Source organism: Polyodon spathula, chromosome 11 (assembly GCF_017654505.1).
Source record: "Polyodon spathula isolate WHYD16114869_AA chromosome 11, ASM1765450v1, whole genome shotgun sequence".
Taxonomy (NCBI): domain Eukaryota; kingdom Metazoa; phylum Chordata; class Actinopteri; order Acipenseriformes; family Polyodontidae; genus Polyodon; species Polyodon spathula.
Genome location: NC_054544.1, coordinates 13,219,702 through 13,236,111, shown reverse-complemented (window position 1 = coordinate 13,236,111; position 16,410 = coordinate 13,219,702).

Here is a 16,410-nt window from a genome sequence, read left to right as displayed (position 1 = left end):
ATGCGGCAATTCCCCTTAATGAACGAATTATAAAAATATTTTGTTGTTCTAGTCCATTGAAAACATTTTTTTTCTTCTTCTTTTTAATAGTATTTTATTAATGTACGCGTATGGCCTATTTCCTATACAACTATACATTCATATATATATATATATATATATATATATATATATATATATATATATATTATATATATATATAATACTAGTTACAGTGATTGTACTGGCTGGTCTGTACTACATGTGAAAAGTGCTGTATAAAAGTAAGTTAATTTGCTTTCTGATGGTCTGAAGGTCTACCATAGCAAAATTGTCAAGTGATCCATCTTGACAGCTTGAGAAAGAGCTTACAGTGGTTCGTTATTGTTTTGTAAGGACAGTGGTGTTTGAATTAAGACTCACTAAACAATGAACATGCAGATGTGTTATTTATTTATTTTTGCCCTAAAAGTCAGTGTTAGTTGGCGGCAAAGAAAAACAATATATACTGAGTCACATTTTCTGCTTTTTTACACTCCTGCTGCTGCAACTGACAGACACAGTGCTCAGAAAACGTGTAAAGATATTGACAGCTAGTCTGTCAAACACAATTCATTGTGAAAGTGTATATTTTCAAGTCAGGTTTGCAAGAGAAACAATTTTCTGGGAGAATATTCCAGTATATGGGACTATAGTACAGGTGCCCTTATGTATTTAAATACTTATCACACTTGTATTTTTAAATACATCTTGATAACAGCTTAAACAATTTAAAAGATCCAATTAGTTATTATTATTATTATTATTATTATTATTATTATTATTATTATTATTATTATTATTATTATTATTATTATTATTATTATTATATTGATAGCTCTGCCCAGATATGACGGAGTTAGGAGTACAGTGAGGAGGCTTGTGTGGAGCATGGAAATACAAACCAAAAAAGAAAAAAATGTCAGAGGAAGGACAGCAAAGTCCTCTTGGCGCATGGAAAAGAAAAGAAAAGTTTTCTGAGAAGGAGCTGAGACTCCTTATGACTGAGGTTACTCGTGAAACACAATTGTTTGGAAAAGCCTCAGCCAACGTCAGTTATGTTAGTATCCTTAGGAAAGGATATGTATTGGCCTGCCCTTTTCAGCACGACATATAGAAATTTGCCCAGTACGCTGGAAATGATGGATTGGCTATCCCTCCAGACATTCTAACTGTGGTCTGAAATGAACCAGAGGCTAAGTAGTTCAGAACACAGCATTTTCACATGTGCAGGGATAGCAGTCCCTAGATTGACGCTGGGGTCTAGATCATCCCTCAATTCAGCTATAAGGTCTAGGATGACCTGCGGAGTGAATCGATAATGCTTTAGCACCGCGTGGGTGCAGCGTAAAATCCTTACATTACATTATAATGTGTGCCCGCTTAGTGTCCAGATCCCGCCCAATTCCATGCTTTTTTGTCATTTGAATGCATTTCAGTATAATTCTAATGGCTTGATAATGGCAAAGTTCAAATTTGATAGCGGGTGTGAAATGCCAGCCAGATGAACACTATTCTTTACATATGCAGCATTATGGAGGTTTTGCACCCGCAAAACGCTTGCATCTACCCCTATGTGTTATATCTGGTGAATAACAATATAAGCAGATACAAATAAAAGTATCCCTTACATTATAAATACCTATTCCAAATAATGGCTGATTAACACCAGTTGAAATATTTTATTCCTCTAGTGTGAATAGAGTAAGAGTAAGTCTAATGCACATTTAAGGTTAGAACAATATTTAGTACAACACTATAGCCCCATCCTCTACACAATAAAGCAGGCGTGTGGGAATAGTAAAATGAAGACAACATGGATGATACAAAAAGAATCCCATCAAGTTCAATGAGGGCAGAAGCTGGTAGCCAGTTAGTCCAGAAGGCTATTGCAAGTCTAGTAGAAAGGGAAAGTAGCGAATAATACAGTCAGCATTCCCCGGTGGAAACGATGGAGGAGAGAAAAGGATTGTCATTGATGCTGTACATGACAGAGCAATTCTGATGTTGTTACCTCTCTTGAGAAGAAGTGCGTGAGACCTGGAATTTATTTGTAATTGTTTACAGTGATAACACCAGCGAGGCTTTGCAGCAGTTTGAGGGCTGAGTCATTGTTGGCAAAAGGAGATGAATCAGCACGTCCCCCTGGGGCACACAAGATGAGCTCAGTGTCTGAGCAAGGACTCAAAAGGAAGAAACAAACCACTATCACTTGCCCCAATTGCTTTTACTTAACATGGAAAAAATGAGAAGCACCTGCCATTAATATGTAAGGTGTAATACAATACAATAACACAAACCTTATTTTTATAGCTCCCTTCACGTAGGCATCAGTGTGTTTTTTAACATAAAATTCAACAAAAAAAAGAAAAGTAATTAAGAAATTAAGTAATGACCAAATGGCAATCAACAAAATCTTAAGCCAATATTTTAAATGTGCATCTCTAATACTCTGAGGAATAGAATTCCAGAACATGTTTTTTGTTTGTTTGTTTGTTTGTTTTTTATTACGTATGAAAGAAAGCCCTAGCTCCAGTTGATTTCAGCCAGAACCCAGAGACAAGGACACGAGCATCCTGAGATCTCAAAGTATGAGCACAGATATTATATGAGCGATTCTGAGAGCTAAGAATGTCCAAGGACAGATGGCGCCTTGTGCAAGTTATAAAACCTACTGGCAACCAAGACCAATATTTTTGAGACTATGCCTGTGGAGTTTAGTTTGAGTTAAAAATCCTTGCTGCTGCATTTTAAACAAGCTTAAATACATTTAAAGAGGATGTAAATGTATGGTGACCACAGGCTGTCAGGCCAGTATGACTGGACTTGGTGATTCTGCAGTGTTGAAATAGTTCTGGAGACATGCTTGACCATCCCTCATGATTGCATCTAAAATAAACCTGCCGACTGAATGCTTCTCAGCAACCAGGTCTTTTATCAATTGTCAAATTAAATGAGGTATGTGAGAGACTGTCCAGTTATACACAGGGGTGTGCAACAGATGGCAGGTGTTCAACTCTGTAGATATCCTTATCTAACACTTGTTACTTTATGTGATTTTATTGTTCAATTAAAAAAAAAAAAAATGGGGGAAGTGTGAGAGAGAGTATTTTATTCATTCATGTAGATATAAACTGTTTTGAGTGGATTGTAGTACGAGTTGACCTGAAAAGTACTTCATTCTTCTGGAAACAATGTTTTTTAGTTGAATATCTACATAACACGGACAATGGCCTCACAAAAATAAACAACAGATGAGTCGCAATATATATATATATATATATTATTCCAAATGGCAATAAACATCAAAATGTTGATCATTGCATGCAGATGATTAGAATAATTGGAACTGTTTTTTAAATAAAGGGTTGCTATAAATTCAGCCACTTTGACATTGGTTTAGTGGCCCTGTGGAAATACTGGTATTCTGTTGTTTTTGTGTTAAATAACCATACCCAGCTTCAGGTGAAACAAGCAGTCAATACCATTACTCATAGGTATTGACTGGCTTCTCCTGGTGACCCTTGGGGTACACTGAGAATCTGAAGCCTCCAAATCTTAGGTTTCAAGTAATCTTTTCAACAAAAGCAGTGTGAAGTAGCCAATGGACTGCCCAGTATACTGCATTTAAAGTACTCACTCATGTCTTTGTGAGTGGTTCTGGGTACTGTTGCTCCAAAATTGAGTTCTTATGTTTCACTTTATCTGACTTTAACTGGCTTTGAGCTTACCTAAGATCCAAACTGCCATCACTGAACATATATACTTGAATTACTTTTTTTTTTTTTTTTTTTTTTTTCCTGAAATAGAATACTTCATTTCTATTGATTTGAAATCTGGTAATCTTAACCCAAAAGTGAAATGTAGGAAAGTGATCTGTGTTAAAAAAAAAAAAAAAATCCCTTGGCAACCTTGTGCACATTTTAATGTACATTGTTTACTGTTTGCTAAAATTAAAAATATTTGATTTCTTTGAGTCTTAATTGATTAGAATTTCAAAGGCTAGTGCAATCTAACAGAAAGCATTGCAACTTAAAAGGATATAAAAAGTGAGGGTATAAAAAAAAGAAACAGTACAGTACGTTAAACACAAAGACTGGTGATCCAGGCAAATAAATCAGTCTCCACTGAACACTTTGTCACCTGCACATGGTCACATACATTTGCAGTGCTTTGATGCAAAAGTCTGTGGAGTTCCCCACTAGAATGGTTTCTTAAAGTAAGCAAACTTGTGCCAGAATATACAAAAACAATGACAGATATATTTTTTACTTTTCAGCATGTGCCAGATGGCTGCAACAGCTGTGCCACACAGTAAGCCTCATTAAAATCTCTGCTCAATGTATTGGAAGAACAGAAAATTTACCATGCAGAAAATTTGAATACGAAACAAGATCGCAGTAGCAGGAAATTTACTGCGGCAGGTTGAGCTATGTGTTTACACGATGGATGGAGAAAAAACACAAACTTAGCATACAAAATTATTTGTAGTCCGGTGTATTCTTAATGCACAGCACGCTTTAGAAACTAATTCTGGCAGCTTTGACTTTGTCAGAAGGAAAGTAGACAGTCCTTAGTTTACAAAGACATGTTTATCAAGGGGCTACAAGCTTCCCACATGTATCTCACTATAATAAATTTAAACTCTTTCTAAATAAGAAACACTTTTGTCATAGAATGTTATTAGTTTCTTTTAGTATTACTACATACCCTGTGTTAATCAATAATTACTATTAACGATTTCTACTTTTTTCCAGAAGATGGCAGTATTACCCAGTTACACAGGTAAAATGATTAGACCACTTTGAAGCTTGTATACAAATACAGTGACAACTGAATTAAGTGGTCACTAAACAGAATGGACATGCCTGGCTTCTCAAAACACGAGGCAGCTTAGAAAAAGTCAACAAAACAACAGCAACAACAACAACAAAAAACTCAGTTTTGGGGTTTACTGGCAGGAGACTGCTACATTGTTGATAAATAATGCAAGTTACTTGTCTAATTGATCTAATAATGAAACTGGCAAGACAGTGGGAAATTAACTGTCTGTATCCCACAATGCAACTTGGACATTAGGGACTCATTTATCCTGTGTCATCCAAGAACTGTTGAATCTGCATGCAGCCAAGCAACTGGTGACTAACGACAGCGTCAGTCAATATGCACAGTAACTTAAACACTGCATACAGGTGGTGAGCAACCTGCGTCAACCCAAGCAAGGAGTTACACAGGATGGATTTAAGCATAACCTTATTAGGGACATTCCTTTTCTAACGGTGACCACACAGTGTCGAATCCAGGTTACAGGTTAAACAAAGTGTACTTCAGCAAGTATGGGCCTTTAGCATTTGGTCTTTGTGGAGGTTGTGTTCATTGTGTTTAAAGTCCTGATTGCTATTGTCCTCTCTTCCTTTCTTTCATAAAAAGCTGTTTGAGAAGGCACACTGAGCATGTCCATTTCTTACACACCAACATCACAGCTGGCCTTTCCAAGATACAGACCATGATGATGTGCATGATGAAAGCACGTGAACCCTAACAGTATGGGAGCACATTTACAAACATGCTGGCAGCACTAGCACCTTTCAGTTTCAGGGAGTTTGCTTACTGGAAATACGTTTCCAACAATAAAAAAAAACACATCTTCTGTATTGTACTAAACATTGCCTCAAAAACAATATCCATGACAAACGACTGTTGTACTTCATTATGCATTCGAACTTGTAAAGACATGCACTTATTTCAGAAAGAAACTAAGAACATTTATTTTTACAGTGGAAGGCAAATGAAAAGGACCCACTGCCTTACCCTGTTATTGCAGATACTGTAATAATTAACCACAAAGAATTGACGTACTGACTTAATTATTACCACACTTCCTAGATAACTCATCACCTCCTTCTGCCACTTGTGGTTGGTTTTGTTGAATTTTGAGGTAACCTGCTGGGTCTGGCCAGGGATACAGATGCCGCGATCAGGCTTGGGAGATGGAACCCCGTCAGGGCATGCTGGATGACGTGACTCTGCATTCCATTTTGATTTGTTATTGCTGGTTGATACTTGCACCACTACACAAGTCAACCCTTCTTGTTACACTGGTTAATTTTCTAAAAGCCTCCTAGGCCCGGCAATTTACTAAGCTTTTGTCAAAGTAATTTGAAAAAAACTTTATGTACAAATAGATCAAAAATCAATTAACGTGCCTCTTTTCACCATTATACTGTTTCACTGTGAAATTGTATTAATGTTCTCTGATAGCTTTCAGGTAACTTCAAACCTGACGAATGTGAGAGCCCATTGTCTGTCCTTATTTGAATATGTCTTTTGAGGCTGTGACCTTTCAACTTTGTTGTCTCCACCATGTTTAAGTACTACAAGGCCATGATCAGACTGCAACTTTCATTGAAAAGACCAAAGACTAGAATGTACTAGAATAACATCTTGTGGAGCAACTGAGTCTTAGATGTAGTCTTCTTGTGGAATCACATGGTTTTGAAACATTTTGTTCACTTTATTCAATTGCCCAAAGCAGTTGGGGTTCCAAATAACACCGTCCTTTAAAGCACTCATTAGTTCCCATGCTATATGCTTGATTTGCATTGCTTTGGTATCCACATTTAATTATTTCAGTTTCGGTATTTAGATCCACTGCTGTTTAGATTCATTCAAAAGACCCCCTTATTTATTTAGGCTTACATTTTTTTATTGGTTCTTCATACCCAACATACCCCAACAGCCTTAGAACATTGTTTAATCTTAAAATATAATGGTCATGCATTCATATAAAATAAAATGAAATAACTGAATAACCTTTATCCATAACTAAAAAAGTAAAGTAGAAAAAAAAATGATTTAATTTTATTTAATTTTATTCAGTTATTTTTACTGACCGTTTATTTTAAACTCTTTCACTTCCACTTCCACAGTTCATTCAACAGACAAAACTCCCCAGAGAAACAGAGAAAGAGAAAATGTTTAAAGAAATGTAAAGATTTGATAGATTTTGGTATTCATCAGCCTTTTTAATGCTTTCAAATACCATGACACATTAAAACACAGTGTTGTTAAGATATTGAGGCGTGAAGTCTAAACCCAACAGCAACAAAAAAGAAAAAATACATTCATAAAACATTCGTGAACTGCATATACCCTGCAGAACAAACACGACCATGGCTTGGCCAATATAATGATGCAGCATTATACAAGCCAAGCTGTCAGCATGCTCAGTCTCATTAAAAAAGGTATATGACAGATTGTAAGGTTAATTTCAGGAAAATGCTGATAGTCGCTCCAAAGGGCATCTACTGTAACTATAACTAGCCTACAATCAATGCAATTCCATTTAAAAATGCAGGTAATGTTTATTGACTGCATTATTGTTGATGCCAAGTCAAAGGACATGCTCAAGCAAATAAAAAAGGGAGATATAATAACTTAGTAATTCTCTTGATTGCTTCAAACAAGCAACACTGATAGGATTGTTTTTTTAAAAAAAAAGAAAGCAATCCCAAAAGCAATCAATCAGAGACACGCCTTTGGCCATAATCTGTGAATGCGCCATACGGCTGAATTCATTTTTCTGATCAAAGACATTTCACAAGCACATGGAACAAAATGAGAACAAAACATAAAAACAGGCACAATGCAATTATTCTGTTTGAAGTGACAATGGTAGCTGAAAGGCACCACAGGAGGCTCATATTTCGGAATGAACAAACACACCCAGGCAGCCCATGGTACCATATCCACATGCTACAGCAGGGCTGTGAATAAGACTCATATTGCAAAGCAATCCCATTCCAGGTTTTACAATGAGCTTAATAAAACACACACAGGCTTGTTACTGTACCTATACACCATTAACAAATCAAACTCACAATAAAACCCATTGTATACTTGCTGAAGGGGTACTTACATATATAACAATTTAATAATCATGTACCCCCCCCCCCCCCCCCCCCCCCCCCCCCCCCCCCCCCGTTAAATACAACCACATCCCTTCTTCTATTGTAAAAAGTGATACATGAAAGAAAATCTGTTTGATGTCTCCACCACTACCATATAAAATGAAGGGAGAGTGACGACACTCTGCTTTTCATAGCAAACACCACAAGCCCCTGCAATATTGACCCTGCAAATACCTTTGTTTATATAGCAGAGTCATTATAGGTCCTGCTAACCACGTTGTTTAAATGCAGGGTTGCAAAATACAGTGTTAACCAGATTGAAATACAACTTATTTGTCTTAAAGCCACACAGCTTCCAGAACAAATCTCTTTTCTTTTTTTATTGTGTAAATGTATTTTGGCCCATTTTAATGCACATTCAGACCTTTTCCCAATCATTTCCATTGTGTATTGCGCTCTGTGCTGGTGCACAGCATCTGAATCATGCATTTATGTTGTGCCTGCGTGCCTTAATTAACAATGTGAGGTTAAACATGGGGTTGACCTGCTTATTCATTTTCAATAGGCTTTTGCTGCAGGATCTGTCCATTCCCTGTCAAGCAAGAGACTAGCGTGCCAGAATAGCTAACTTTGACATCCTGGAGATTAATTTTTAACCATGCAGGATTAATATCACCAAGCATGTAGACGGGACGACAGCTGGCCCCAGAATTCTTACTTTACTCCTGTATTTACTGTCTGTGTAAGCCATCAAAATATTGCATTTAAACTGGCATATATGCCCTTTTGAATTACAACTGACTTTCAATTACATTTGTGAGCTGAGCTGATATTTGAATGTGAAGTATGGTACCTGTCTTGTAAAATGAATAGTTTCCTAATGCTGTTATAATTTGATATAATTTGAATATAAACAATAACAAGTAGTTGTCATGCCGTCAAACACCTATAAATACCTCCAACGTTTTGATTCAAACACAGGCTCCCTTGAGAAAGATATGTACAACATATTGAAACGTTGGGCAGCTGGCTCTTTGAGCTAATATATATATATATATATATATATATATATATATATATATATATATATATATATATATATATATATATATATATATAGTAAGGTAGCAGGGAGGGGGTTAAAATCCTTCCCTGCTAAACATGTGAAAATGCACTTGTGGGTGAATGGACTAAGGGTTTTTGTAATTGTTTTAATTGTTTAATGATTTAGTTAATCCTCTGCACCTGGTCGTAATTATAAATTAGAGTCAGGTGCAGGGTATTTAAGAGAGGCAGCCAGACTGATCGGGGCTGCTGAGTGAAGAGCCCGACTGCGTGTGTGTCCAGTCGTATTGAAGAGAGTGTTGAGAGAAGCCCGTTTGTGTTTTGGTGTTTGTCAGGTAAACGGCTTAGCCGTCCTGTGTGTGAGTCAGGGATCGGCTGGTGTATAGTGACAGCTCCAAAATGGAGTTTGGTGTTTATTTCTGTTTTGTTTTATGTTTATTAAAAGTGCGCGTCAGCGCTAAAGCAATTCCATTTCTGTGTCCTGGGTCTATCTTAAAGGGGCAACGAACTCCGTGAGTGCGAGGATCGTTCACTATATATATATATATATATATATATATATATATATATATATATATATACACACACACACACACACACACACATTATTACAAGTGTCTCCTCACAGTTTATTTAACTTTACTTACTACCACATTACGTTTTATTTATTCTTTGGGTCTCTGCACTTTTCTTGTGTTTGAGTAATGTATATGACAATGGTAAAGTGATTTGGTTTCAGCCAACAATTGTTGTAAAACTCTTCTTAAATCAATTTGAATTACACAGACCTTGGGAAGCGTCTCATAAATGACAGTACTATGCACTCACTTCCTTTTGAGACAATTGTTAATCTTTTACTGTGAAAAAAAATGTATCCTTCACTAAACTATGTGAATACTGATCTTATCTGCATGTTTGTGAAATATTGCATTCCTCAGCTATCGCCAGACAACTAGGTCGGTTACTTTGTACTGTGTATGATGTATTTCAATTAAAGCTTGTACTAATGAAACTGAAAAGCACAGTAATTCATATAATGAATATATTATTATTATTACTTGTGTTTTCTTCTTCGATAAACACCACATATACAACAAGTTGCACAGGCAAAGAAAGACTACCAGAACAGATAGAGACCTTTTTCTTATCTTTCACTCAGCACACGTCCTTCTTAGAACTTGGTGTCACTACCTAATGCTGAGAAGTGCAGGGATACCGAAAGTATTTTTCTAACACTAATTTTATGTTGAGTTTGCCCAGCTGTGTTCAAATAATCCTAACTGTATTCAAGCCCCATCGTGCAGTACCGTAACAAGTTTATAGTTGTATTCATTTGCTTGTTTTTATGGACTTTGCACTGGCATGCAGAGTGGAAAAGCAATTTGATTGTCTCAAGAACAGATGTCAAAGAGGTGCTTTCCAAACTGAAAAGCAACCACGCACTGCTCAACCATCTCTGTTTCCAGGTTTGCTCCCTGTCTTCTGCTGAAATAACTGTACGGGTGGCAGCTAGTTTATGATCAAATAGTCAAATGATGACACAGGGCACTTAAAAACAAATGTTCACAACGAACCAGGAAATCAAGTCAAATAGAAGAGTTGCAGAATCACCATCTACATCTGATCAGCAAACAGCCAGGTGTCTGCCAGAGTAGTTTTCTAGAACAAATTTCATGGTTTAACCACCACATTGGTGAGAAAACAATATCCCATGTTAAGACCTTTATTGTCACTGGAAGGAGAGTAGTGTAATATTTTGGCCAGTGATGGATTACAATGTTTTAATTGTAACTGATTAAAAGAGAATGCTAATGTCAGACTGTGAGAGGTTTCAGTTACTTTATTAAATATTTGATGTACATTCCAGCAACATACATCCGTATTTTATTAACCTATCAATTTGGCTGCACCAGCTCACTTTGATATTGTAAACATAGTATAAGTTTCTACTATAATACCCAGTCTTGAGGTTCTGACGTTTACCATATCTTTCACATTTCTTAAAAAACAGAAAACACAAAAACATTTTTTGCTGTTAGAAAATGGTTTGGACAATACAAGCTCTCTGGTTGTCAGTGAGTGATCAAAGTGCTTTAAGACTGTAATACACAGCTTTGACATCATTAGCCAGTGACTCTCACTGTTTAGATGTAAGAATAGTTCTTGGCTATATAGTATTCCAGAATCAGCTATAGTACCAGTTACTTTTACCTCTCAAGTGCTAGGAAAAACATCATCACACGGAGCAACAAAAAAATGGTGAAAAGGGAAAGAAATTTCCATATGAAAAACAGGAACCGTCTCCCAGTGCATTTTTGCATGTACAACAGGCAATGTATTTCTACTCTGAATGTATGAATTGGTATTGAGTTAATGTTTAATGGGAGGAGAGTAGTCCACTAATGACAAAGCTGGGTGTTTCTTCATGGTACCCCTCTAATCATCGCCATGATTCAGACTCAGCCCAACCATGTCCTACTTTGAAGGAGGGGCCTGCAGTACCCTCCTCTTCTTCTTTCCTAGATGGCAAACTTACATCCTTAAACATACAACATCCAGACCTTAAAAAGTCCTTATAGTGCCACATCAGCGTGCTTTTGATAAAGCCATCAGCTGAAATGTTTGTCTGCTTGACTCTTATTATAAGTTTTATCCCCGACTTTTAAAAAGAGCAAACCCTCGAAGTGAAGCACCTGCCCCACTGTGCGTTCTCATCCACGTTCCGAAAATGGGTCTCTGAGAAACATTCAAAGTTTACATCTTGTCAGCTAAATTAAAAGTTTAAATCTTTTCAGCTAAAATGTATTATAAATTATATATTTATAGTTTGGTTGTTCATCTAACAGTGTTTTTTTTTTTTTTTTACAGTTTAACATCACAGAGCATTATTCACTATTCAATTTTATTCCTAAAAAAAACAAAAATATATATATATATATATATATATATATATATATATATATATATATATATATATATATATATATATATGCAGTTTTAAATTCATTGGTTTATTTGTGTGAGCTAAAAGTGCAAACATCATGATAACTTTGGAGTCAGGGCTCATAGGTGTATGCCAATTACTTTGGAGCTCCCATAAGCCTTTGGGGTCTCCGAACCTTTAATGCCACACCAATACCACACTTAAATGGGGTAACAGCAGTGTACAATGGGGTTTATTACAAGGTTCATGAACGGTCAGTGTGAAGACAAGATCCTTTTGAGGTGGTTCCTCTTGAGGTATACATGCCACCAGACAATAAAATACTTATGAGATTGTATAGATCTTGCATACATTTTTCAATACATTGAGTCCTCAAGGAACAATTGAGTTAAGTACAGAATATCCTTTGGACAACTTTAAATGAAATAGTTGACAAATTGGCCAACAGTAACAGTTTTCTAAACAAAACACAAAGTCGTTTTTCAAAAAACATTCTGGATTTAAAGCATGTAAATTAACACAGTGAATTATTCATAGTGGAAAGTGAAGACTATTTATAGATGTTGGTCAATTTAATTTGGTAAAGGTCAGTAAAACTACACTGAGCTGACCTGTCATGGCTTTGTGTATAATTGGTTTCCTTTATTGAAGTGTGAGTAACAGGTTAACATTGACTTTGAAATGTTGATGTTCGCTTAGTGGTGACAGTGTATCCAAATAACTTTAGTTGATTTTGTGATTATGCATTTTTTATTAATATGTTGATTTTTTACATAAAAGACACAATCTATTAATGAGTCAGTACTAAAATAAATTACAATTCAGCATATATCTCTAAGCCCATATATCAAAGCAAGATATGTGGTTTGTATAGACTGTTATAGAGTATATGACAGTTGTACAGATTAGTAATATGTTGATATTTTAAATGCTGCATAATAAGATGATAAATAAGCATTTCCAGCCAAGACCTGCTGAATGGGTATCCTATTATAAAATACTTCAATTTAAATATTGAGAAAATCTCTCTCTCTCTCTCTCTCTCTCTCTCTCTCTCTCTCTCTCTCTCTCTCTCTCTCTCTCTCTCTCTCTCTCTCTCTCTTTCTCTCTATAAAGATGCATCCCCATTTTTGTTTTTTTACCAATTTAAACCTTGTTTGTTAATCAAATGTAATGCAATTTACAAAAAAAATGCCATATCTAATTCTTGACCAAACTTTTATCTGCCAAATCTGATTCCTCTAGTTTTGTATTGATTACAAGATACAGTCATCAAAAGAAAACTGCTTAAGCTGTTATCATGGAAACTTTGAGTGGGACAATGCCAGTATTGAACTCTCCTATGAAAAAAAAACAACTGGCCCAAATTACATGGCTGTTTGTAGAGTCTTACTGTCGTTGCTAGGAGATGCTAGGAGATGCTAGGAGGCCGTGTTAACACACACACACACACACACACACACACACACACACACACACACACACACACACACACACACACACACACACACACACACACACACACACACACACACACACACACACTTGTGCAAGTGAACATCATTACATACACTGACAAGCAGACAGGACATGGCAAATTACATCTGGAATAACTTTTCCAGTCATGAAGATGAACAAGAATGCGTCACACAATAGATTGCCTTGAAAACTTGAAAGTTTGGGTCTCTTTTTTTTTGTTTTGATCTTGGCAGAAGTCCATAACAAACTAGGCTACGGATAAAGTATGCTAATCTACAAACACCTGTAAAATACAAGGTGACCTTGCTACACAGTTTCTAATTTCACCAAAATGTACTTGCCTGTGCATTAACACACTTTGCTATGGTTTTACTATGGTATAACGAAGGTTAAGGTGTTATTTCTAGAGATTCTATATTAAGGGGAAAAAAAAACAAAAAAAACTTTTCTTCACTGTAACAGGGGTGTGGGTTATACATTGACAGACAAGAGATAGAGAGAGCCACTGAGGAGATGTTGACACGTCACTCAGGATTCACAAACAAAACAACCCTGTGACAATACCAGCGATGGTAGAGTGCGGGCATACATATAGCAAGTGTAACAGAAAACACAAAAAGGCAAAACAAAACACAAAAATACCTTTTCCAAAAAAAGCATCTCAGCACTGCTCCCAATGCAGGAATCTTCTTCCTGACACACCACACTCTAATATGCTGGATGGGATTTAAAATCCCTTAAACTCATTTTGTTTTTACAGATTGCACTGACGCCCCCGCTTCCACACATGGTGGTCGTGTACTTGGTTCACTCATCCTGATTATACAGAGCCAATCCATAGACTTAACTCCAGCTTGCTGATAACCAAGGACTGTCTTTTATATCAGGTGGAGGGGGTTAATTGATAATCAATAAGTCAATTAATACCTTGCTACATTACACACCTGTCTTATCACTACATGACAATAACCCCAGTCCTGCCATATTTAACACAAACTTAATTTTTAGAAAACTTTATTTACAAAATTAATCAGAAACAAACATAGACACAATAAATCTAAATACATTGAAATGTAGACACAGATACCAGACACATATGTTATTCCAACATGATAAAGGTAAGTTAATACAAAAGCTTTTCTTGTTTAGATACACTTGATAATATAAGAAGAGAATTATAAAAAATGTTCATACTTTTTTAATGTTTTCATTGTCCTGTAGTTCACTCGTCATGCTAGAGGCCTAGTATTTATGAACAAGAAGGAAAACTTAAATGTATTATATCCACACTACTATTAAGCTATTAACTATTAGTTTTAAATCTTCCATCTTTAAAATCTATCACCACTAGCCTCCTTTATAAAACATCAGTAATAGGTTGTTTCCTGTTTTCATTGATAGAAGGAATAAAACATTCAGTGCAAGTCTACTCAGATTCATCAATTACATACAGTGTAGTGAAGTCCTCTAGTGTAGTTACAAGGCCAAAGTTTACATTCCTGTGTGTTGTAGTGTTGCCTTAGAATTTAAAAATGAAACCCACAAAATGGTTAGATAGCTAAATAATCAGTGAACCCAGCAATCAGGAACTTTTCTTTTAGAAATGTAGGAAGGAGAAGGTGCTACTGCAGCCGACACAAAATGTTGAACTGCCTGTAAATACATATTTCTTGTGTTACTAACTTTGAAAGACCTTCTGCACCACAAGCGTGCATGCTCAGTATTTTGCAATGTAATTTGGGTTTCCTGAAAGCAATTATAGGCTGTCATTAAAAATAGAGAGAATTAAAAAACAGAAGCTACATAGACATGCCCTGGTCATCACACACAAAGTGCCACTTTAAAAACTAGTTGTATTTCTGAATAGGCATTTACAGCAAAGTCTAAATGCCCAGTCAGCTAATATGTTTTAAAAAATAAATGCACTTTTACAACATGATAATTCAAATGTAAATAGGTAGAAATGTACTTAATACAAGTCTAGATTACCGATTAGGTCCGATTACCTCGCGACATACTGCAATCAAATTATTGTACAGGTGAACTGTACGCAATGGCACTTTACAATATAAAACTGGCCTTGAATGTACAATGAGAACAAACATCTGAAAATATGACTTTGTTAAACACTTAGCAGTTCTGAATTTTACAAGAATGTAGAGTATAGAAGAGGTAATGCAACAACTCATTTTTATTTCATAATAATTAATCTTGTTCTCTATTTTTTTCAGTAGACAAAAAACTGCTTTAAGAGTCTGCTAATGATAAACAGGTCATCAAGAATGCCTCCTCTTCCACTGTACAACCGAGCCACTCTGGGTCAGTACGGAGCCCTCAAGGTGTGGTAAAAGGGAGCCTGGGTTGTTTTTCCACTGCAGAGCTGAGCCGTGCTACTGACGTCACATGCAATGACAAACAGTTGTTATTGTTATTAATTAACTCTGTTTGCCAAAAGATGCGCAAAGAAATGGTGTTCAAAAATGAATAACCAATGGTACAGCTGTATCTTGTATTGCTATATTTGTAAATCTGTGCGCCTCACACAGGTCGAGGCAATCCACACACAGAAGGAGGGCGGACGCGAACCCAGGACCTCTTACACTAAAGCATAGAGCCGATACTGCTGTACAAAAGATCCGGCTCCTTTGCAGGATGCTACAGCTTTCCCCCGTGCACGCTACAATATATTTATTAATGACTTTATAATCAACAAATTTTACTGATTATATCGACTTACTAAATTAGTTATGTTGTTCTCTCATAATACTCACTGCACGCCATGTTTGCTGTGAGGGCGCTGAATAACAGGAACAGTGTGACCAGGACTGAATGGTTTGACAGTTCATTCCAGGATCAGTTGGAAGTTGGCCATCTAGAAAGGGGGCGGAGTCACAATACCAGAAGTCATCTCCTTAATGCGGTAGGCAATGTGTCAGTCATGGATTAGAGGATACGTGGTTGCACTCGCTACCAAAGGGGGCGGGACTGAAGGTA